The sequence below is a fragment of the Anser cygnoides genome, chromosome 3 (assembly GCF_040182565.1).
Source record: "Anser cygnoides isolate HZ-2024a breed goose chromosome 3, Taihu_goose_T2T_genome, whole genome shotgun sequence".
In the NCBI taxonomy this organism is placed as follows: Eukaryota; Metazoa; Chordata; class Aves; order Anseriformes; family Anatidae; genus Anser; species Anser cygnoides.
This window is the reverse complement of record NC_089875.1, coordinates 28,568,938-28,592,421: the sequence shown is the minus strand read 5'-3', so window position 1 is coordinate 28,592,421 and position 23,484 is coordinate 28,568,938. Positions and strand designations below refer to the sequence as shown.

Genomic DNA, 23,484 nt, shown 5'->3' with positions numbered 1-23,484 from the left:
ATCATCTACTTAGTATTTCAGACAATTAATGTTGTCATTCATTCAGTGCTGCTTTGTGCAGAAGTCTTAGTAAAAACTTGTGTTTTTTATTATTCTGTGAAGTAGATGTTCTGTTAACTCATACACTAAGTAAAGGAGGGTACATTTGTGCTGCTTGTGCTGCTACCTCTGGGTATTTCTTGTAAGGCATTAACCTTATTTAGAACTTGTCTACTAAATTATGGTCCTTGAGATGTCAGATGAGGAAATGCCAGTTTTGTGAATCCTGTTGAATTCATGAGTGAATTAGTGTCATTAGGAGAGGTGGCCCCAGGCACACCTTGTACATGAGCCCCTTGAAGACCTCACAAGAAGCTCTGAGGGCAAAGGATTGTGTGAGTGTCAGAGGCACCTTCATATTGGACTTGGGCTTCAGCATTTAACCCAAGTGAAATAATTTACCCAAACTGAAATCTTGTAGGACATTTGCTGCTGTAAACTGTAGAGACTAGAAAATGTTTTCTGCAGATAAACTGATTATTGTAAATATATATGTACACAATATATACTCACATACATGCATATAGTTATCTTTTTGGAATATATTCTCGTTAGACAGTCTTTCCACAAAATGTCAATATTCAATATACTTTGTACATTTTAATATGTATTTTATACAAAAAAAATGTAAAGCAGTGCATATTTTCATAAACTCATTTTCAAATGTTACTGGAAGCTGCTCTCAGTCTTCTGACGCATTACTCTTTCTTCTACACTCCCTACAACCAAAGTGGGTTGATGAACAGTAGTTTAAGCTATAAAAACGAGGCAAATTCCCCATCTCCTTATGCTTTCCATCAGCTACTGAAGCTCACATTTACATAAGCTTTGAAGAGCAACTTTCCAAACTTGCTGAAAGTAGGGGAAATCCACTCTGGTAACAATACAACAGGTATAAAACAAAGGATTTGTCAAAGATGATTTAATATCTGGCTGCAGCAAATGACATAACAAACAATAGTTCTTGAGTTACCTTTGAGGGAAGACTCCTCTTCTATCAGAGCCTGGAGGAGCTATATGGAATTTCCTTTTCTTTCACCACAGGTTCTCCCAGAAGAAACCTCAAAATTGATGCTCATGGATTCACTCCTGAAAACTTCAAGTCAGACCCGTGGAGCTGGAGATCTCGTGAGTAATCCAATGAGTAGGCTTACAAGTAGGAAAACCACAGGTGTTTTCCTTCCCTCCCTTAAATGCTTTCAAGTGCATTTAAGAGTGAATTCCTCTGCCACATGAAGAAGCCACAATCCCTGCTCAGCATCACACCTGTTCTGGAAATGAAAGCTGGAGGCTTCCTGAGTGCTGTAGCAGTCTCATAAATGAGAGCTGAAGCCAACCTCTACTCACTCTCATTCAGGCCATCTGAATAGGAGAGCTAGACTTGTGTCCAAGTCTTTAGTATCTCTTTGAGTTGCTCCTTGGTTGACCTACGCAGACACTGAATAGGCATCTGAAAAAGAAATAGGTATGTCAGTGCCCTAAGAATTCAGGTGGGACTCTGGATGAGGCAACTCCAGCCTCCATGACTGGGTAGTGGGATGGCATTACGAGATTTCAGGAAGGCTTACTCCAAGGGCTTAGGGCCTTATTCTTAAAACTAGGCATAGCCCTTGTAGTATTTTACATAGTGTTGATTTTCTCATTCAAGTAGTTCCTGAATGTACTTATGATATCATTCTGTATAAATAACTGTGGATGAATTTAGCTCGTGTTCTGTGTCCCTGTTACAAAGCGACTAGTAAAGGCTTTTTCTATTCTAGCAACAGGAGGGTTTCCTAAGATGAAAATGCTGAGTAATCTTGGTCATTTTCCAGTATGCTGCTTCATTTAATGTAATTTAGAGCATCATTTTCATGCCTGCAGCATTTAGGTAATCACTAGCTAAGAGCTGCTGATAGTACCAAACATTCAGCTCTGCCATGCAGACCTACTGTTACATTTTCTAGCTTTGATAAATTGCATGTCAAGATCAGGTACAAGTGTTTGCTTCAAATCAAAAGGAGAGAGAGAATGAAAGGAAAGAAGCAAGATCCGGAGCAACAGATTGGGCTAAAGTTTTTCATTAATTTGTTATCTAAAACAATTATTTTAACACACAATGTTAGGTTATTATTCAGCATCTTTTTTTTACTTGTTTTGTTAAAAAAAAAATCAAATTTCTAAAAGCAAAAATGAACAATGACAGAATTCTACTAAGCTTTTTCGTTGACAGTGGCCCTTGTACTTTAGCAATGTTTAATATCACTTTGAGCTTTCTTGCACAAACACAATGACCGTACAAAATGCAGGGCAGTAGGGGATCTGACAGTGTTTTACAGGTCTATATGTTGATTTGACTGTATGTATGTATATGTATATATATTTGTGTAATTCTGATTAAAAAACAAATGTAAACTTGACTGAAAATAGTGGATGCTATTCGAGTTAATTCCCGTGCATAATTTCCCCCCTTAAACCTCTGACAACAGCCACTGCTCGGCTCAGGCTGCTGCAGCTACAGGCAGGGAGAGCAGAGGGGTGGAGCGGGCAGGGCACTGGAGACAGGGACAGGAGACGGAAAGGCTGGAGATGCGTGGGTGATGACGAGGTCCTCAGAGCATAGCTGTATCTGAAAAACAACTAAATAAATGCCAGTTGTTTTATTTTCTCTTTTCGCACGCCAATATGTTCATGTAGACTGACTGTGGGTAGTGCTAGTGTCTGGAGGGAACAAAAAATATGTAAGTGGCTGAGCTAGCTTTTACTCGGTGGGCAAGTGGGAGGCAGTGAGGAGGTAGCAGTAGAACTTGCAGATGATACATGCTTAGGAAAAAAATCGCATCAAACACGAGCACGTAAAAGCTGCTGGGTGTCACAGTGCATAGTGCTGAGCCAACATTGTTCTGCTCTCTGAACTGATTGATGAGCAGATTTGACATCTAGCAACTCTAGCTGTGGCACATGATGAGCAATTTTGGAGAGGAAAAAAAAATATCCATCAGGAAGAGGAACTTTGTACTCGGCATAGCCAGGATAAGGCCAAATCCCACCAGACCAGGTTCCTCAAAAAGTAGGGGTAGCCCATACAAGTTGTCTGCAAACTGAAATATTCCTCAGGTAGTGCAGCTGGGTATGTGAATTTCCTCTTATACATTTGTTTCTTCCCTTCCTTTTTTGGAAATTGAAAACACTTCTCTGGCAAATTTGTATAGCTGTCAACTGGCTGACGGTAGTGCTACCAACTATTTTGCTGCGAGAAGTCCTCCCAGAAGACAAAAACCTGTGGGTTTTATTTCTCTTCACATCACTGATTCATCGCTTGCCCTCCTCCCCCAAGATTTACAGTACATCAGGACCTGACTGGAGGAGTTGTCTGTCATACTTCCAGTTAATCAATGACCTACTTTATTATTACATTTAAAGCATGGGCTGAAAGAGCGGCTTTCTGCATTGAGTGAAGATCTGATCAATAACTGGCATGAAGGACACTGCAGGGAACTGTGCTATGGAACAGAGAACGGTTTTTACTAAATGTCATTTCATGACACCTCCCCTTGGTAGTCCAGTCTATTTTAGGTACAGTAGGATGTCATAATTCCAGTTACTTGTTCAAATAGAGATGCACGGATTGTGGAAATCTACTGAGCACTGAACTGGAAGCCTTTCATGCAGATATTAGCACATTGAAGAAGAAAACAAAACAAAACAAAACAAAACAAGTTTTGTTATTCACCTTTGATTAATTTCATGCATCTTCTCAGGTATAATTGCAAGTACAATATAATGCAACCAGTCTTAGCAAGTAAAATGGAAGAGTCCTGAAAAAGTTTTTCTACTGGACTAATAGACTAACATAACTGTGCTATGAAACTAATTTAATAAGACTGCTACCAATTTTTGGCAGACCCGTTCCTTTGTGTATACTGTATCAAACACTTTGTTTAATTGCAAAATTAACATTTATTTATTTTATGCAGCTCTGCAGAACCACAATGAGGAGAGAAATTAATTGGATTCTCCTCTGTCTCATGTATCACCAGGAGGATTACTACTGTGTTTCTATTATTTGTACTATACATAACTAATATATGTGTATACACACCCAGTTATGCTTCTGCAACCTCATTTACCCAGTAGCTTCAGTGGACTGACATTAGCCTAACCAGAGATGGAAACCATCCACAGGAAGTTGTAGCTGAAGAACGATTTGACATCTTCTATTGTCACTAACAGTACAAGAGTTGGAGAGATCACAGTTTGAGATCCAGGCTAAATTTGCACAGTTGATAACTGAGTAATGTCTTCAGTCTGGATTCATCTCACCTAGCTGTAGGCAAATATTTCAGTCGATGGAAGGTTAAGTAGTAACCCTCATGTCTGCATTGGGTTATCTGTAAGTGACAGACTGAGCTGGTCCACCTAAGATCTGAAGCATTTTCTAAAGGTGCCCATCTTGCTCACAGGAAGCCTTGTGAGACCCTGTTCCTAACTGGACACCTCGGGAAGCGTTAGCTGTTACCTGCCAAGGCATTAATGTGCTCAAGGAATGGTCCTGACATGGGGGAGAGGACTGGTAGACCTTTTCTCTGTTGTAAGAAAAAAGAATTCCCTAAAATCTTATGCCACTAGTAACTTCCCCAGCACTTCTGAGAGGAGGAAAAAAACACCACCAACAACAAACAAACCAAACCAAAACCAAAACCAAAACAAACAAACAAAAACCTAACTATTACACCTGAAATGTGTGGGTTTTCCAGCAGAGAAAGGGGTTGCTGCTGGAACCAGCTTTCTAATGATAGCGAGCGCTGTTCAGGAGAATGGAATCTTGTGGAGCCAGAAGAGGTGCGTGCTGATGAAACTGGGGTGAAGCCCAGTTGGCCTTATCATTTTAGTTCCTCCCCTAAAGGGGGGCAGTTCCCTCTGTGCTTGGGTTTGTTTTATTGAGAGAAGAGCTGCTGTCACAGCGTCAAAACATTTGGAGAAGCTTTGTATATGAGAAACGCCAATACCTGAAGCCAAACACCTAAACTAGCATTGCAATTTCAGGTTCTTGCTACCCACATGGCTTTGGCGTTTTGCCAAACAGTGTTTCAAAAAAATGTATTCCTATATAAGCATATGATCACAAAATGCCTCACGTTAAACTAAGTGATAACAGGAAAACACAGGAGTACAGTGGGGGAGTGGTTAAAGTGGGTTGCCAAATGTGACAAGGATGACTTTGAGGTTGTCCCAAAGCGTGTGTCCTCCCAGAACTGTAAACACACGCTTGGGCTGAGGATTCAAAAGCTGACAAACGAGAAGAGAGCGACACGGCCCTCTGGTGTGCCAGAAGTTGGTGTATCTTAACTGTCGCGGCTCAAAGGGCTCCAAAGAGCAGAGATGCCATGACTGATGGTTAGCATGAAATTTATATAACAAGATTATACAACAAGACAGTCCATTTACTTGGTTGTAAACTGAATAATTAGATATGGAAATTAGCACCCATGGGTCACATAATGCCGCCATTTTCAGAATAACCTCATTGTAAGAGCTGATCTAAACTGAAAAAAATCAAGGAACAACTGAGGAGAATGTAACACATTTAACAACGGAATAAAATGATACTGAAAGGATGGCGCTGTAGTGAAATGAAAATCTGCTCCCAAAGCCCAGCTATATTCGTGCAGAGCTTGTTTTGTTGTTGTTTTTTTGGTTGGTTTGTTGGTTGTTTTTTTTTTGTTTTTTTTTTTTGTTTGTTTGTTTTTGGACAGCTCAGATCTGCATCCCTATTGCAAACCCTTCTCCTGCCACTGGTGCTCAGAGCAGAACTGCTGATGTTCTGCTTCACCCAGTGTGGGCAGACTTGCCAGGAATTTATGGTTCCCTCCAAAGGAAGCAAACAAGCTTTTTAGTTGGCTGATGAGTTAAATGCAAGCTACCAGGCCTTTTTGCCCCCCTTGTTCTTTCCACAGTTGTCCTATTCTGTGAGTGAGATGTTCTGCTGCTGAAGTCATGTAAGTAATAAAATGGTGCTGTGGTGTGTCCGCTATCAATTCCCTGTCTCAGTGTGACACAGACCCTGCAGGCTCCAAGCACCTCTGAAGCCCTTCAGTCACATGGTGATAGAGGATGGCTTACAACGTGCCCCCGAAACACAACCTCCTCCCTTTTGCGCTTGTCGCTCTTTAAGTTGCTCCCACCTCTCTCAGCAAAACAGGGCATGTGCCTGAAGGCTGGTATTACTGACTGAACCCTCAAGTTACTGCAACTGAAGTGCTGAGTATCCTGAGCACTCCCTGGAAATTTAAGTTCCTCTCCATTTTAGGGATCAGAGATCTACACCTCACGGTACCCATGCAGAAGAGTGACAAACGGAGCTGTCGTCTGCACTGCTGGTGACTCAGGACAGCCTTCCTTACCTTTCTCAGACTCGACTGGCCTCCCCAGTGCAAAGAACCTCCAGGATCAGTCCCCTGTAGGGTTTGTGCAGCCTGTAGGAGAGTCACCTATGCACAAAGAACATCGAGAACGGGTAGACCTGGTGCAATGGGGTAAACATGCTCATGAGGTGTCTCTGGGCTGATGTCCACGTTCTTAAGCTATTTCACAGCATTCACCAATGCACGTCCGGACCAAGGCATGCAGAATGCCAGACCAGAGATGTGGCCGCAGCTGCCCTGGTCAGAGCAGAAAACCTACCAAAAATTTGGGGAAGACACCATCTTTTGTCAGTGTTTGTGTGACTTGGTTCTGCACGAACCAAGGGCTGAATCTTCCCCCCGAGGGTTTATCTCCATTTTCTGTGGCACTAATGTTAATCCAAGTGGTTACTTTGATTTACACAAAGCTTCTGACTTACTCTGTTGTAATGTTAAACAAAAAGATCCACTGGAAATGCACCAATAAAAATTACAACAAAGGCCAATTAGGTTCTTTTTTTCTCTGACTTATCCACACAAAGAACATTTTAAAAGGTGAATTGCGACTGAGGCACCACTCCAGCTGGGATGAGGATAATTTGGGGCTGGTAACTGTAATAGCTTCTAAGTGAAATTCATTTGCAGTCAGTAGTACAGATCTAACTGATTTTCATCTGCACTTTTAATAAAGCAATTACAAACCAGCATAGTCTCCAGCATGTGAAAGTGTCTAAAGCTGGGACAGAAATTAATAACGTAATAGGGTAAGGCACCTAGGGTCTGGATAAAGTGTCCTGGAATTAGAAATGCTAACAGTTTTTCTCGTCGATAACTGGATTGGTATAACCAAGGGCACAGTGGTGTGCCACAAAGCCCATTCCGCACTTGAAGTCCTTCCAGAACCAGAAAGCCAGCCCTGCCACACGTCCAGAGCTTCCCAGCACCATGCACCCTTTTACAAAAATGCAGGATGTTGGACTGCTGCAGTCATCTAACAGCACCGATATTCCTGATATATCTCGCCAAAAAAGACCAGGGTTATGATAATGGAAACCTTTCCTTCCTGCTTTTGAAAGGATTCATTGATTAAGGATGAGACCTGACATTTGTGCTGAGACTTCCAGTGTCACAAAAAGGCTGAAAAATCTGATCACAGCTGAGGTGAACCAGGGAAGATCCCAAAAAGCCTTGGAAATTTCACGAGTGTCCTGCTGATCAGAAAGAGCTATTCAGCAGGCCACACTTCCAAGCAAAATATTAATTTATAAGGAGGAAGGTGAGGTCAGAAGGAAAGCATAAATGAATTGTCACTTAGGAAATTTCTACACTGAATAAATCTAGTGATATCTTTAACTTAATAAACTTAATGTCTTGGGATAACCTTTCACACTTTCAAAGAAATTATTCACTTATTCAGAAATACTGGGCAAGTCTTTTAATTTTGCTGTACTACAGCATACTTATTTGCACAAACGTCCGACCTACCTTACATGAAGTTTGCAACTTCACTGATGTTGCAGAGTATTTGAAATACTTGGATGTCAACGAGTCAGAAATTCAGAGCATTTAGTATTAGTTATTTGCTATGTTCTTTCTCCACACACTTTAGTCATATATCATATATATAAAGGAATGAAAGTAGCTAGCACTGCTTTCCTGAAGACAAACAAGTCTTCTTCCTTGCACCTCTCAATCTGGCCCTGCAACTCTGGCTCTCTGCCAGGCAAGTTAGTGCTAGTATCATGTAGGCTAATGTAACTGTTGAATCACTTCACTAAATTTAGATCCTTGTCTCAGAATTGCCTCCAAACATTTAAATGGAACATACAAAGATGCTTTTCAGGTTTTGTGTGGTTTTGTTCTTTAAATCAGACACATGCTTTTAATTTGGCTTTCTTAATTTTTCAGTAAAAAGGAGTTGTTGTTCAGAGTTACTCGTTCAACGATATTATTTATAAATACTTTAGAGGTGCTTTCCTAACATGACATATGTTCAACACTGGATATCTGATTCTCTGGACACAGGAGAAACTTAGAGAACGGTTGTTTTTTCTGCTTTGCCAGCCAAAAGGAGAAATGCACACCATGACACCGTGCAGCTCACCACCGTATAACCCAAAATACAATAGGTGTGGCAGCACTGCCTCTTCACAGCCCATGTCCAGAAATACCCAGTAGGAGAGTGACTTCAGATCTAGCAGATACCAGAGACCTGTTTGGCTTATTTTGCCTCTGTTCTTCTCTCACTGAAAGTGCTGAAGACCTGGGAAAGTGGAAGAGGACAGCGAACCAGGCTTACAGTCACGCCTCACAGTCCTCTGTGACTGATTTCACGCTTTGGCTTTGAACTGACTTTGTGACTAGTTGGTGGTATGATTGTGTGATGATGAACTATGCAGGCAGCATAAAATTCATCCGGTTAATCATTACAAGCTGATTGATATCTGGCAGATGGACACCAATTCACTTTTGGGGGACAGTCTGACCAGCGGCAGGACAGCGTGTGGCTTGGAAGGCGTGGTGCACTCTCTGGTGTGCAAATGCAAGCTCAAAGCAAGTCACACAGACATGAAACTCTGGGAAAAAGACATGAAAGGGGCATTTCTCTGGGAATAAGCCCCATTTTCTGATCTAAGTCACATACCATCACTTTCTCTTTAAGGGATATTAAAACAAAGCTGTTTATCAGAGCATAATCTCCTGGCTGTTTTAGAGTTCATTACACATTGCACATATCGGTATCTGATTGTTCTTAGAGACTTCCCTGCTGCAGATTTTCAGAAACTGAAAAGAAAGACACACCACATGGAAGCAGGTAAATGACTATCAGAACAAGATTTATGAGAATATATATGAAAGCTGCCGTTGTAAACAGCTATAGTTGTATCAGGAGCATGACTCCACGCAGAGACGGACAATCCTGCAGTTCTCTTAGTGGCAGGTATGTGAGGTTCCTGCTGCTGTACTGAAGCAGGCGATACATCTGGATGAGGAGCAGAAAGTTTGGAATGAGCTATGGTTACCTCCTCAAACTCCATGCATCACTTAGGGTGCTACCAGCTGATTCTACTCATGGTTTTTGTTCTTACAATGCATGGTTAATATTAACTCAGTAACTGTGGCAGCTAAGTTTGTTTTATTCTGTATAATTGTACAGTTTATCCCAGAAATACATACCATAGCATCCCTTACATTTTTCTCTGAAGCATCTGATATTGGCCAGGGTCATATTCCAGATTTTTTTTGACCAGCTTGGAAATTCTTCCTTGTTTGATTAAACAGTCACAACACTTTCCTTGCATATAGCAAATAGTCACACTTGAAGCTTAGAAAATGTTAGTAGTATTTACCCCAAAAGAATCCAAACAAGCTGTAATATATACATACACTTACAGATATGTATGTACATTAATATATAACTGCAAAAAAGGTTCTCTGAAACACCACCCTCTCTAAGGAAAGGGACAGCAATTAGCTGGTGCTGAACTCACCCCACAGTAGCAGAAGGAATGGAAATTTTGGCCTCTAGAGGCCAAAAAACAAGTTCATATTTTCAGTGCTCGTGCACAGCATCTCTCATGCTTCATGGCTCAGCTGAGAGCATGAGGCGCGCCTTAGAGCAGAACTCCTAAATGGGTGCTGCAGAGTTCTGAGAGACTGAGTTTGTACCAAAACACTGAATTGTTTTCATAGCCAGAAGCCAGAGAAAGCTCACAATGGAAGCCTTGCAATGGAAAACGTAGAGAGGAAAGCAGGGAGTTAGTGAATAAAAAATGACAAAACTAGGCCCAGAGACATCTGAGAAACTCATCTCTCAAATCTACTGATGTTCATCAGTGCAGTATCTGAGCTTTCTGGGTAGTAAGTTAAGAGATATGTTTGGGAAAGAGGTGAAATGGATTATTCAGAATTAAATACATCATCTGAAAACAACCCAAACTTCAAAGACACTCACAGTCATTGGCTTTTTCTATTTGGCTCCATTAATGCTTTAACTATATAATTCATAAATCTTCTTCTTTTCAAGAAGAGAAGATAGAGTGTTCATCCAGAGTTGAATATGAACCTCATCTCAAACATCCCCATTTTACTGAAAAGGGTTTATTTCCATTTGGATCTGAATTTTACTTCTCCTCTCCTTTAGCATTTAAAAATGCTCAGACATCTGGAAGAAAGACCACGTGGATCTGGATTTAAAATCATAGTGGACATGAACCCATCGTCTACACATACACTAGCACAGCTTTATCTTGCAGTTGCACTTTCAGGGATGTAGTCTTTCATTTCCCTGTGTTATCTGTGGCCCAGACTATAACACAGTGTTTTCCACATGCCAGAACTGAATTGTCAGCTTTAATAGTAATTTTACCAGCAAAGTCACTGAACTGGCCAATGTCATTCATGGTTACACTCTACAATGACATTTGGACTCAGATTGAATTAGATTAGTTAAGGCTTTATTGCCAGAGTGAAACAAATCACTTTAATTAATACTGCAAGCTGAACGAAAGCTGAAGCATGGTAACTTTTGTTCTTTCTGTAAGGCCTATCTCCTTCAGTACCAGAAATATCTTTACAGCTTGGTGTGAGATCATCTGTTCCAGATGAAGTCCCTGTTAAAATTATTCTTTCTTCAGTCAGTTTTGGTGGGTAACCTGAATGTAGCTTCAATATACTTCAAGAAAATGGACAATAATTTCAACTTTATGCCATGGGGAGGGACAAAAGAATACAAAGGAAGACCTAATGGTCCTAATTCCTGAGGAGGGAAGGATTCCTGCTGAGCATAAACTGGAGATGTTGTTCGATGACCTTTTGACAAAGCACCAGTACAAGTCCTAGCATGGCATTGCTCGTGATTGGAGACAGGCTATTGGGCTAATAAAACTGCATTGCTGGCAGCAGCCCAACGTTGGGAGGGCAGGAAATTTGAATTCCAGCAAAGCAAGGTGGAAATCAGGCAAGAAAATCCTTTATGATACACCTATCCATCAAAAACAATTGCAATTAACTAAAGATAAACTTAAGAGACTAAAAATCATCTTGTAAATGTGAGTTAATTTTCTGAAAATATTTTTCCACTGAAGTTCATTCTTCACTACACCTAAGCTGGAAAGCAACGTTCTCCCTGCATGATTTTCCTAGCATCAGTTTCCAGGTAGTGGCTCAGCATATGAGCTATTATTTCCCTCTGCACTGCCATTTGCTGTTCTTTCCTTGAAGACTAGTCAAAACATCTGCCCTAAGAGTTTGAATTACCTGACTTTGGAAGATATTGCTGTGTATACAGCATCAAGTATGCACATGCCCTTTACAGAGCTCATTGAGAATGAACAACTCACTATCTCACTTGCAGAACATGATGCACAGCCCAGTTATTGTTGGTGAAGAGATCTCACAATTTTTCTTTTCAGTGGCAGAGTGTTTTAAGGGAAGATTGAAAGAGATGAATGGTGCTTATAATCTGCAAAGTAGTGGCCTGCTCTAAGTAGAGGCGTGATGTGAAAAGAAGTGCAAGTCACAAGTGGGAGAGGATGACAAAAGAAGTAGGCAGCACAAAATGCATGGAACAGATCAGGGCTGACTCATACAGCTTTCCAGTCTGTTTATTTCTTTGGAGGACTACAGAGAAATCTCTTGGCCTTGTGGACAGCTGGCTCCTGCACACAGCCCTTCTTTGTGATTTTCCGCCATTCTCCAAGGTATAGACCTCCTTCCTTATACACAGGCCCTATGAACAAGCTAGGAATGTGCAAGAAAGAAGGAGGAAAACAGAATTAAGACATTTCTGTTATTCTGCTGACCTGCAGGGAATTGAAATTAACCACTCCATCCTCATGCTTGTTTGTCCTTCAACTGGATCAGTGTCAGCTTTCTCACCTTTGAAATATCTCCTTGCTACTGAAAATGAAATCCTGAAAGCACCTGGTACTGGCAGGATCCATGTACAGGAAGCAGGGAAATGAAAATCTGCATTATATGGACTTTCAGGAGCAACCACATGCTGGGAAACCAGACAATTCAGATGCCTTTAAGATATCACATGATATGTTACAGCGTGTGGGTAGAGTTAGGGCTTAGGTAGCCAAAAACAAAAAGAGCTTTCAGGAGAGCGCTTAGACTAAACTTTTAACAGCCTGGAAACTTTGACATCTGCAGAATGCAATGCTTAGTTATTCAGCCTCTGTTTACATCTCCTTCAGATCTAGCCATCTGCTACACTTCAGCTGTTGTGTTTTGATGCCAACCTTCCTGTAAGCAGGCTTGCATTGATCAGATTCCATCTAGCAGTGTAACTGCTTCTTGGTGAAAGCCTAGCTTAGTGGTTCCTCTCTTACTTCTGCTTGTACATGTGAATATTGCTTTCTCATCAGAATCAAACTGTCATAGACATCTATTACTTGCCCACATCCATTCTTGCAAGTCCATTCATTCACTGGAAGTTCCTACTATATGTGCCACTGCTGCACGATATGAAAGTACAGACAATCCATACACACATGGATATGACACTTAGCAATTAGAAATTCACTTTCTTGCCTCTTTCACTGGCATCTATTATATTCCAAGCAAAATAAACCATTCAGTATATTAAAAGTGGGTCATTTTTAGAAGTTGTACTCATGGACAGAGCTAAAGTTGACTGGGACACAAAGATTTACTTAGACTATTCTTTTCTCTACCTGGTTACTTCTTGTTCTCCCTAAATCGGGGTGTATAATTTCACAGAATCACAGAATCGTCTAGGTTGGAAGAGACCTCCAAGATCACCTAGTCCAACCTCTGACCTAACACTAACAAGTCCTCCACTAAACCATATCACTAAGCTCAACATCTAAACGTCTCTTAAAGACCTCCAGGGATGGTGACTCAACCACTTCCCTGGGCAGCCCATTCCAATGCCTATTTGAGATAATATTTCCTAAAACACGGACACCATTTAGAGGAACTATTCACTAAGCTATTAAATCATAACTATGCAATGAATGTTCGGGAGTGGGAAGAAGGAAAGGTAGGAGACTTGATAAAAAGTAGGCAGGTATAATAAGAGATCATCAGGAGTGAAACTTGTTATTCTTTCTAAGATAGTAATGATGCCTTCAAAAAGTCTTTTTTTTTTTTTTTAAGCTGAGATTCTGAGTTTCTTCTTGCATATCTTTAAATTGTTACTCATTCACAGAGTCAGAGACATTCTGTAATAAGTTCCCTAGTCTGCCAGAGCAAAAGGCACAGCAGGCATTGTAAGACTGGAAATGTGTGTAGCTTTCTTTTCATGTTTCATCTGCCTTACTCCCTTCCCATCCTTCGCTTTTTTCATACCTTTTCAGACTATTACACATTGCAGGAGGGCCCGTGCCTTTTAAGGCCAGCATTTAGGACACTGTGAGCGCACCAATAATGCAAGCAATCAATAATAATGGGACAGATCCTACCACCCGTGCACCACGGAGCAGCTAAGCAGATAACTAGGTCTCATAGTATGTTCATAGTAAATTTAGGGTCTCAATCCTGAAAACATTTCCACAAAGTTGTGTTACACAAATTAGTCGGAAAGTCCATGGTTGTGAATTGCAGCACACGCATATGTGCTTTCAGGATTAAGGCCCAGTAAGCAACAGGGTACTGTTTATTTTAACCCTGTTCATTACATTCAGCGAGTAGAATGACAGCATGATTTTGCTTTGCTTTGTATTTGTCATCACAGCAGCTTCCAAGAATTCAGGAGTGAACTGCTGGCTCTGTTGAGTAAACTGCAAGCTCTTATTGGCTGCAGCTAGACCTTTTAATCACAGTGGTTCTTACCAAGATTGCACAGAAACACTGAATTCTTCCACACAACAAAGAAGACAAAAAGATTTCCTCAGGTAACTTCCACTGCTGAAAGAACAGGAATTACAAGTGGTATTTTCAACTTTGTGATGAGAGTCTGGGTTTCTGTTATAAAACAAACACAGCTTAATATGCACTTCTTCCCTGATCCTCCAAAAGCTGGTTAAAATGCACCAATTAACCTTTCTGCTGAATATATGACGGACAATACCCAGCTGCTCAGAAGTACTCAATCAGACTCTGAAAATACAGCTTTTTATTACATGGAGGGAGTAAAACACAATAATAATTTGAGGAATTGAGGTAATAATCATTAATTCTCTGTGGATACAGCACCTAACCCACCAGCATCCTGCGTAGCACTGCCTTGCCATGGATTCCTCAGGCATTGTTGTTAAAGGCAGAGGACCCACGTGCCATCTTCCTATTGCTTCCTTCAGCAGTTATTTCAGAGCTATTGCTAAATGAGTGTTTTTCAGCATGGCACCATTTGAAAATTTAGCCATGGTTCTCTGATGAACCCTTACTTAGTTCAGCCGTTTCCACTCAGAGCGTGCCCCTGTTCACTTGTAGTGACCAGTTATGGCCACTTCTTGCTGCAGCATCACTTGTGGTCGCAAAGCTCCTCTCACAGCAATTCAGGACCTGTGTAATGGCACTATGGCTGTGGGAAGGCAACATCTTTGAGGGAGAGGTGATGTATCTTATCAAATCAGCACACAGAGGTGCAAGAAAAAAGTAGAGCAGCTTTTGGTCCAACGTGGCCTGATCCCAGAAGACCCATGCAGATGGCACAGATTTTGTGATAAGCATTGATGGAGCTGTGTCAGTGCCGCATAGCAGGGAGGCCTCACTCAGGTCTATTCATTTCTCGAAGACTGCTGCAGCTTCAAATAAAAGTCCATTCAGGTTTGATTAGCATACATATCTAGGATTTCAAATACCCTTAAAGATTAGATATAAGGAAGAAATTCTTCACTCAGAGGGTGGTGAGGCACTGGCACAGGCTGCCCAGAGAAGCTGTGGATGCCCCATCCCTGGCAGTGCTCAAGGCCAGGCTGGATGGGGCTTTGGGCAGCCTGGTCTGGTGGGAGGTGTCCCTGCCCATGGCAGGGGGGTTGGAATTAGGTGATCTTTAAGGTCCCTTCCAACCCCAACCATTCTGTGGTTCTATGAAAATGTTAGATATTTCACATGGAATCTGATGCTACCTGTCTTTCACGGTGTAAAAACATTTTCTTGGTTCTGTGTTGTTCAGGTTGTTTCACATTATTCGTAGATACATAGATGAGGTTTTGCTCTGATGAATCACTTACTCAAGGCGTAGCATAGTTTTTGCATAGCGTAACAAGGTTCTTCAGTCTTGTGATGAGGATAATTTCATTAAATCTCCTACAACACTTGAATGAAGAATAACCAGATTCTTTCCAGTGGTTTATAAGGTGATTGCTATTGCAAAAGATAGCTCAGTTTCCTCTAACAGATCATCAATATAGATCAGCAAGGTTTTCCTTGATGCCTTGTCCCAAACTACGTAGAAATTCTGCATAAAATTCCCTATAGAAAAATGTTTCTTTATAACATTATTCAAGAGAGCTGCTCTCTCAGAGAGCACTATTTTGAGGACAACTGTAGAAAGTCAGAAAAGGAGATATGAAAAAAGGTCTATATTTTATCTATATATTATCTATATCTATATTTTAATTTATATTAAAACAAAAATATTTGTTTCTAAGGACTGCCTCTACTGATCATAGTCTGGATTTTCTTTGTGACTACGCTCACAGCATGGAAGGCTGCATGCATGTACAAAGGTCAAGACAGCATGTGGGAAGTTTGGGGTGTATTTCTTGCAAAGCTTGAAACGAGAGAAGAGATAATGAACATTGCTCCAGACCTTTCACCTCTAGATACTATATGACCTCTGATTTCTACACAGTGTTTCAGGAAGCTCTAGTAGGATTGTGCAAAGACAAGAATTTCCTAGTCAAGAACGAAGATAGCTGCATGCAGGGGCTCTCTCTGTTCACAGATATCAGAAAAATGAATTCTTCCCATTCTCCCCCTTACTTTGTATCATCCTTTTCAATTCACGTTACATGTTCAGTTCAGCATAGATCTGGAGTTTCAGCCAACATGAAAAAGGCCTGTAAACCCAACATGCATGAATCTGCACAGCAGATTTCAGAGGGATTCATAGTTTCTAAGGCAAATTGGGAAGTATAATCCTGGCTATTTTTTAACAAGTGTTCCTTGACTACAAGACTCTATTGGCAGAGCCTGCACAAAAATATTGCCTTTAAATGTCTGTGCCTAGACATAAAGAAGGCATTTTGCCAAAATGAAAGTGAAAATCATTGGCCAAATTAGCATCGTGTGATCTTAGCTTTAAAATGACCCTGATGCTGTATAAACAAGATTACATAAGGGTTCAGAGGTATGTGAAGCAGTTCGGTAGTGCCATCTTGAGGGAAGCTCCTAGATGTTATGTTCAATTCCAGATTTCAGCACATCAGCATTTGCCCATATTTTCTTAGTTGGAAATAAGTCAATGAACTACCCCAGAAGAGCACAGTACGGTGGATTCAGAAACGCATTAAAACATGCCCTTATTTAGCAGAAGAGAAGTCAAAACCAGCACTAATGCATTTCTATTGCTGCAGAAAATTATAGTCTGGGAAATAGAATTGTAATGTTTTGCTCTTTTAGCTGTTTATCACAAAGCCACTTAGTAATATGGATTAAGCCTTGCAAAACATTAACACTAATTTAAACCATAAATATCTTTGTGTCAGAAGGGAATATATGGAGGTAAGGAGATGAATACTGAGTCTCACATAATTTTGTTTATCTTCTGTAATCTTTATCTTCATCCAGGATGCAGAACGAGATCCATGTATGCTAGTCCAATTTTCAGTAGAATAATAACCACACATCGGAAATCAGATTGATTAATTTATGAAGTAGCAAATGGCCAGAATTACAAAAGAGGATGCTTACAATTATGATCTGCTTTGCTTTCCACCCATTCCTATCTTCCTTATCATATTGGTCTGGAAGTGCCATACACCATCTGGTAGGCTAAGATCAGAAAATGTCAGAAGTGGTTTTCATATTTCAGATCTGTCAGCTGGTGACAGCTAGGGCGGTTTATAGATCATGCAGATTTTTTCATTTTCATTTTTTACTGGGGAAGGCTCTCTCTCTTTATGCCATAAACATTTCCTGACCAGAGGCAGAAATGGCAGCAAGTGATGTTTTTTGTATGGAGTTTCTTGGTTTTCACTGTTTCCTTCTTTTAGCGAGAACATATATACAGTTCTTAAGCTAACACAAAAAATAGTGCACTATCTTTGATAGCTTAGATGTTGATGACTTGTTACTTGACATGCATAATCACCAGAGCTGACGTATGATTTATTGATTATCTATGAAAGAATAGACAGCTGTGAACTTCAATGCTTCAGTAAATATCAACATTACAGGAGTGCAAATGCATGCAGTGTGAGGTCTTACAGCCATGCACAGTTCCTCTGGGCCTTGGACATGGAACTAAACACTAAACATACAAATTCACAAGACCCAAGCATGGTCACTTTTTTGCTGAATTTAGCAGGATCGAGGACATTTTGCTCTTATGGGAAACTCCAACAAGTCGTGCAACTGTCTTTGGAAGCAGAGAGAAACAGGAAGGGAGAAGGAAGGAAGATGCCTTTCCTTCCAAGGAAAAATTAAGGGGAAGGGATAAATGAACACCTCCTTCAATGTAATTGCAGAAAGCCTCAGAGTAATTGCAGACTGAGATCCTGGCATGCTAGTGCATTATTCATTTCACAAAAATAAGTCTTTGAATGAATAAGTTTTGGCAAGGTAAACACCATCTTACTGTAGTGATAGGATACCTTGCTGGGACTCTTTTTAACCTTGACATTCCTCAGAGTTTGCAGAGTAGTCTGTCCATGTATGACACCGTATGCAATTATGTTTGACCCACAATCTGATGTTAAGTAAATGGTTAATCAGTGAATATGCATGAAAAAAAAAAAAAAAGAAAAGAAAACAGCAGTTTATAAGCCTCCTTGAATCAATCCCTAAAAAAGTGCTGAAGAAAAATACTTTTGCATATATTCTTTTGAAGTATAATTTGCTTAAGAGATATGCATAAATGCATATTTTTGATTAAATGGGAACTGTATACTGACGGTGCCCAGGGATCAGTATGTACCTTCCTTTATTTGGCTTCCTCTTACCGTCTTACATCCTTTTCACTCTTTACCCTGCGCCAGATTCTTGGGAATAAAATTGATATCCACTGAGCAATAGCAGTTTATAAAGGTGAAGGTCTGCCCTCTGTCTTCAAAGTCTTTAATACCTTATTGTTAATCAATATGAAGTTAAATGTTCAAATTGATATTACCATAACAGTGTGAAACTGAAGCATAAGTGAAAGAAATAAACACGCTAGTGCTTTTTAGAAGCGGATACATTTTTCATCAAGAGACATTTCCCCCATTTTCTGAATTTGTTAATAAATGTTATTTCCTTTATTAATTGTTTCTCTAGGAAACTGCCAGGAAAGACGAAGGGACTGTGTCTGTGAAAAATACCCAAGACTGTGTTAATAATTTATTGGTTATGTGAGGATATTTAATATATATATGCTTCAAATCATTATGAACTAAAGAAGTAATAACACTTGCTAAATTTGAAGTAGTACTTCTTCCTCTGTGGAACTAAAATTATTTCCTCATGTACCATCATATACTTTTCCATCAACACAGGATGCAGATACACAATTATCAAAATTACTATGTAGTGTTCTTTTATACTGTCCTCACCGTAATTAAAACCACTAGCTCATTCTGCTCTGGGAAGAAGGTTTGTGTGCATATACCCCCCCACACACACATGAAAGGAGGAAATAGATGTGAAGGCTCTATTTCTGCTCTTGTTTGTAGCCTTTCTTTCCAAAGACTGAAAATACTGTTCAGAAGATCTCCCTTGAAAGAAGGAAACGTACTGGTAGGGAGGGTATGGCAAATGAATATGATATGTTATGCATATCTGGGAAATGAGTTCTGGATTACAGCAGGATTCCTAGCTCTCCTTACGTATCCTGCACAGCCTCAAAAGGCTTTTAGGAGGAATGACTAGTTAGTTGTGGTGGTGCACGGTGGAGTTGCCTTCTGTCCTGTGCTCAGGGGTAAGACTCTTGTTTACCTCTGGAAACAAGGGGAGAAATTTGCCATTAGTGAATAAACTGCTTTTGTTCTTGTCTTCTTTTTCTTGTATGACCAAAGCAAAAACACCTACAATCCAGGTGTCAATAGTAGTTGTATGTATTTATTGCTTCTTTTAACTTGCTCTCTCCTACTTAATCATGCCCAGATCTACAGTCCAGATCCTAACCAAAACCCGATGCTAGCTATTCAGTGGCCAAGAAAGTATCACAGAGCAGTGGCCACTCGTCTCCAACAGAGCTGTGGAAAATACTTGCCCTGAAACCTCTCAAAGGCTTTTCCTGTTTGTCATTTTTTTCTTTGCGTTTTTCCACTTCTGTGTAGATGTGTATGAATTGGAATAAGTGGCTATGAATTAAGTCAATCTGCATGTAGAAATGGCTTGTGACTTGAAAAAATGTGAAAAATCACATTTTCAGTTTATCCATTGCACAGAAATTACCAAAGAAATCAGAGCTTGGGCCATGGAGGTGATGCTAAATACAACAGAAATACTTTTAAGAGAAATACACAGAACAAAGGAGCTTTTCTTCAGTTAAGTGCTGTAATGGGTATCCCTTGCTGCATTTCCCATTATATTCTATCCCACTAGACACATACTAAGTTGATATCAAAGAAGTATTTGTATCATCTGAGTTTCTATTAGAATTTTCTTTCTCTTCTGTTTCCAAATAACTGGTCTGTGATTTGGCAGTTTCATTTAACTGCAGTTTTTAACATTGGCAGCCAAGCTCATAGGTGAAATGATTTTTCTAAAGTATAAAACTGAAATCCCCAGTTGTACGGAGTTCTTTTTTGCTTCTCCTGCCATTTATATTTAATTTTATATGGATGAATGTGCCAATGTATTTTCTTGACCTACACCACTGTCTGAAAACTGAGAATCATCTGCTTTATAATGTTAAATTGCTCCTACCACAGTTCTGTTTCTCAAAAGCAAATTCTGTTTCAAATTCATATTCCAATTTTAACTTCCAGGACTTATTTTCCCCCAAAAAGAAAAAAAAAATCAGGATGCCATTTCATTTTGTTCACATATTCATGCTACAGTCAGACATACATGTATGGTGAATAGGAAATTAATGTATGTGGTGGTGTTATGTATTTTGCTGGTATGTCAGTATAATGTTCCCATGCAGGCAAGAGGCTATTTGCCTTAGAAAATTTGCAACGAATTTGCTGTGCCAGTACTGTGCTTTGCAGCCACTCAGGGAAGGTGCTGAACAGAGAAGAGAGAAAGAAAACAGAGGGACAAGAAAATACCTAGAGCAGATATTTGAAGTACAATGTGATAAATACTCAATTTTTCTCAGTGATGGCTTTTGAATAACCCAGAAAACTTCTCAGGGCTTTGTTTATATCTAACGATATCTGTAAAACATAAACTTCCAGATTTCCTTTACCAAATGGCAACATACGAACAGGCACCATGATTCACTTCAGGGGAGGTTCTACAAGGATATACATAAATCTGAACAACAAAATTACACACGTTTAAATGAAGACTTAATTAGACATGATGTTTTAACTGTCTCCATGAAATACTGTATTTGATTTGTGATTGCATTTTAACATCAGTTATTTCTGACTCTACATACATTAAAGGCTTATTCATTCATGACTGGTTGCAAACAATAATCTGATAAATATCAGCTTTAACCCCTTGCATGACAGCCTAAGAAAATAAGACCCTTATCTTGCCTAAGGTCTTAGTAGGCTATAATAAGACAAAATACTACAAATTTCTCCTATAATTTTTGTCAGAGGTCATCAATCTGTATTCAACAAAACCATTATTGATATTTGATACCAATGAGTTCCTAGTTCACTGGCTAAAAAAATCATATGATACATTAGGCCTATTCTTTTTCTTATGTGAGACCCATAATTAATAGGGCCAAATCATTCTCCACAGATAATTAATTCTCATATAGTTTCACAGGGTGACTGACATTTCATGTAAATACTTCTTTGGATAGGAGGATGCAAAGAGAAAGAGTTTAAGGGCCAAGCACAGTGTATTTTGCATCCAGCAAAAGCTCTACATCCCTGTGCTGCTGCAGACCTTTTGCAGAGCTGCACTGGCACACATTTCCTTCTTGTTTCCTCCTCCAGCCCCTTTGCAAATCATGGAAGAAACAGTTTGCAGTTTGAGAGAGGGAAGAGATCAAAAATGTTTAAAGAATCAGAATGAGAAAAAGCCAAGATTATTGAAAAGTTTCTTGAAAGCATATTGCGAAGTGTAGCATCTGCGTCACTCTCCTGCAGTGATAACATCTCAACACAGTCTGTCGGTATTTTTAAGCAAGATGGCCGAGCCAACCCAATACATCAGTGTTACCAAAATGTGTAATCCCACTCCCTCTTCCTCCTCTCTGGGCATAGCTCTTCTATGCACTGGACTACTGGACTGGGCTGACTTGGTTCACCAAAGCCACAGAAGGTAACAAAGCGTACCTAGAATGCCATGTCAAATGGGTAAATCAGCTCACCAGAGGAGCAGAGGAGCACCAGACCTTGCCACAGACATGGCAGGTGTGAAGAGAAGGGGACTAGGGCTTCTCCTCATCAGCAGTGACCTGTCTGCAGAACCCACCTCGTTCAAATCTGCCCACAGGAGTTTAATATCCAGCGAAGAGCCTGACAATCTCCTTTCCTAGCCAAGGAGAAAAAAGGGGGTAGAGAGGACACAAAACACTCATACTTTCTTTTCCCATCTACCTTCAAAAGCAGAAGGCAGCATTTTGTTCATATGCCTTTGCAAGGCAGGCAGCTGTGCAATTAGGCAGCTGCCTTTTCCACACGACAGCTTCAAGTCGAAGTTTTAAAACTGCAGGAGCAATCCCTGTGAGGTGGTTTGTGTTGGCTACTCCTGCAGTGGGAGAGAGAGAGAGACGCTGCCTTGTGTCATAGTCATCTGGGACGGACACCTAGTAGGTGCAAATTGCTTCTACTGCAGAGCCTGCAATGAAATCACAGCTTACGAAAACTGAGGGTCTGACCTCATTTTAGCCAGGATTCCTGCAGAAGCAATGCTGATGAGATCACGCAGTATGTGTGCCCGCGTGGCTATCTGTATTTCCCATTACATTTTTTAACTACTTCCAACAACATTTAGGCAAGGGACAGAGGTCTCAGGAATGTTAAATTCTCACAACTTCTGGCTAGCAAATAAAACAGCGTGGCTGTTAATCAAAGGAAGAGCTAAAGAGTGAAATAACCATTTTTAGGTATCGCTGAGTCCATGTGAAAGCTCAGCCTCAAAACACAAATGCAAGAAATGAGGGTTCACTGGCTCTACTGACCCCACAGAACCAGCATTCATACAAATCCTCATATAGGGTGACTACGTAGGGCTGCCTTCAAAATGCCAGTCTTCCAGCTCTACAGACCGAGATTTAGTTAGCTGCTTACAGAAAGACAGGTAAACAAAGTAATAAACATTATTCAGACAGGTTCCTTCTTTTCCCATAAAATACATGAATAAAATACATCACAAATAAAACACGTAAGATTTATTTCAATTGGTTTCTATAGAACTTGCAGGATTCCTCCAAAATGATAGCAAAATCCAAGCATAATTCCCAGTTTTAGTGATAAGGTTGTCTGGTACTTAACATGTGTAGGTTAACAAAGAATGTTGAATTTATCACCCTCTTGGTTAGTATAGAGCTTTGCAGCTTTACTCGTTGCCTTTTGTAAACTATTTTAAAATCAATGTAAAGGCATTGGAGTAAAAATGTAAATGTTAAGCAAACCTATTAGTCCACCAGATTCAGCTACGTGACAGTCCAGGGCAGTTCTCTATGTGCTCTAGCAGTCTTAGGCAATTGGACAACCAGCACTTCCCCTTACATTATAGTTTTTTCAGACCATATGTTGTGTGCTTCATTTCATTAATTCAGCCATGTTTTTTTCCTCTTCCTTTTTAGAAAAAAAGATTGCAGCACTCACACGTCAAGCTGAAGAAGACATTATTCTAACAGTAACAT

General features: G+C 40.1%; 1 long non-coding RNA gene across 1 annotated transcript in view; it reads right to left on the bottom strand.

Moving 5' to 3' along the window:
• Positions 1–284: 284 nt before the first annotated feature.
• Positions 285–23,484, bottom strand: part of LOC106031477 (uncharacterized) — a 50,000-nt gene continuing 26,800 nt past the window's right edge. The window contains exon 4 of the long non-coding RNA XR_010830153.1: positions 285–1,489. This is a non-coding gene — a long non-coding RNA (uncharacterized lncRNA). The remainder of the gene's footprint in view (positions 1,490–23,484) is intronic.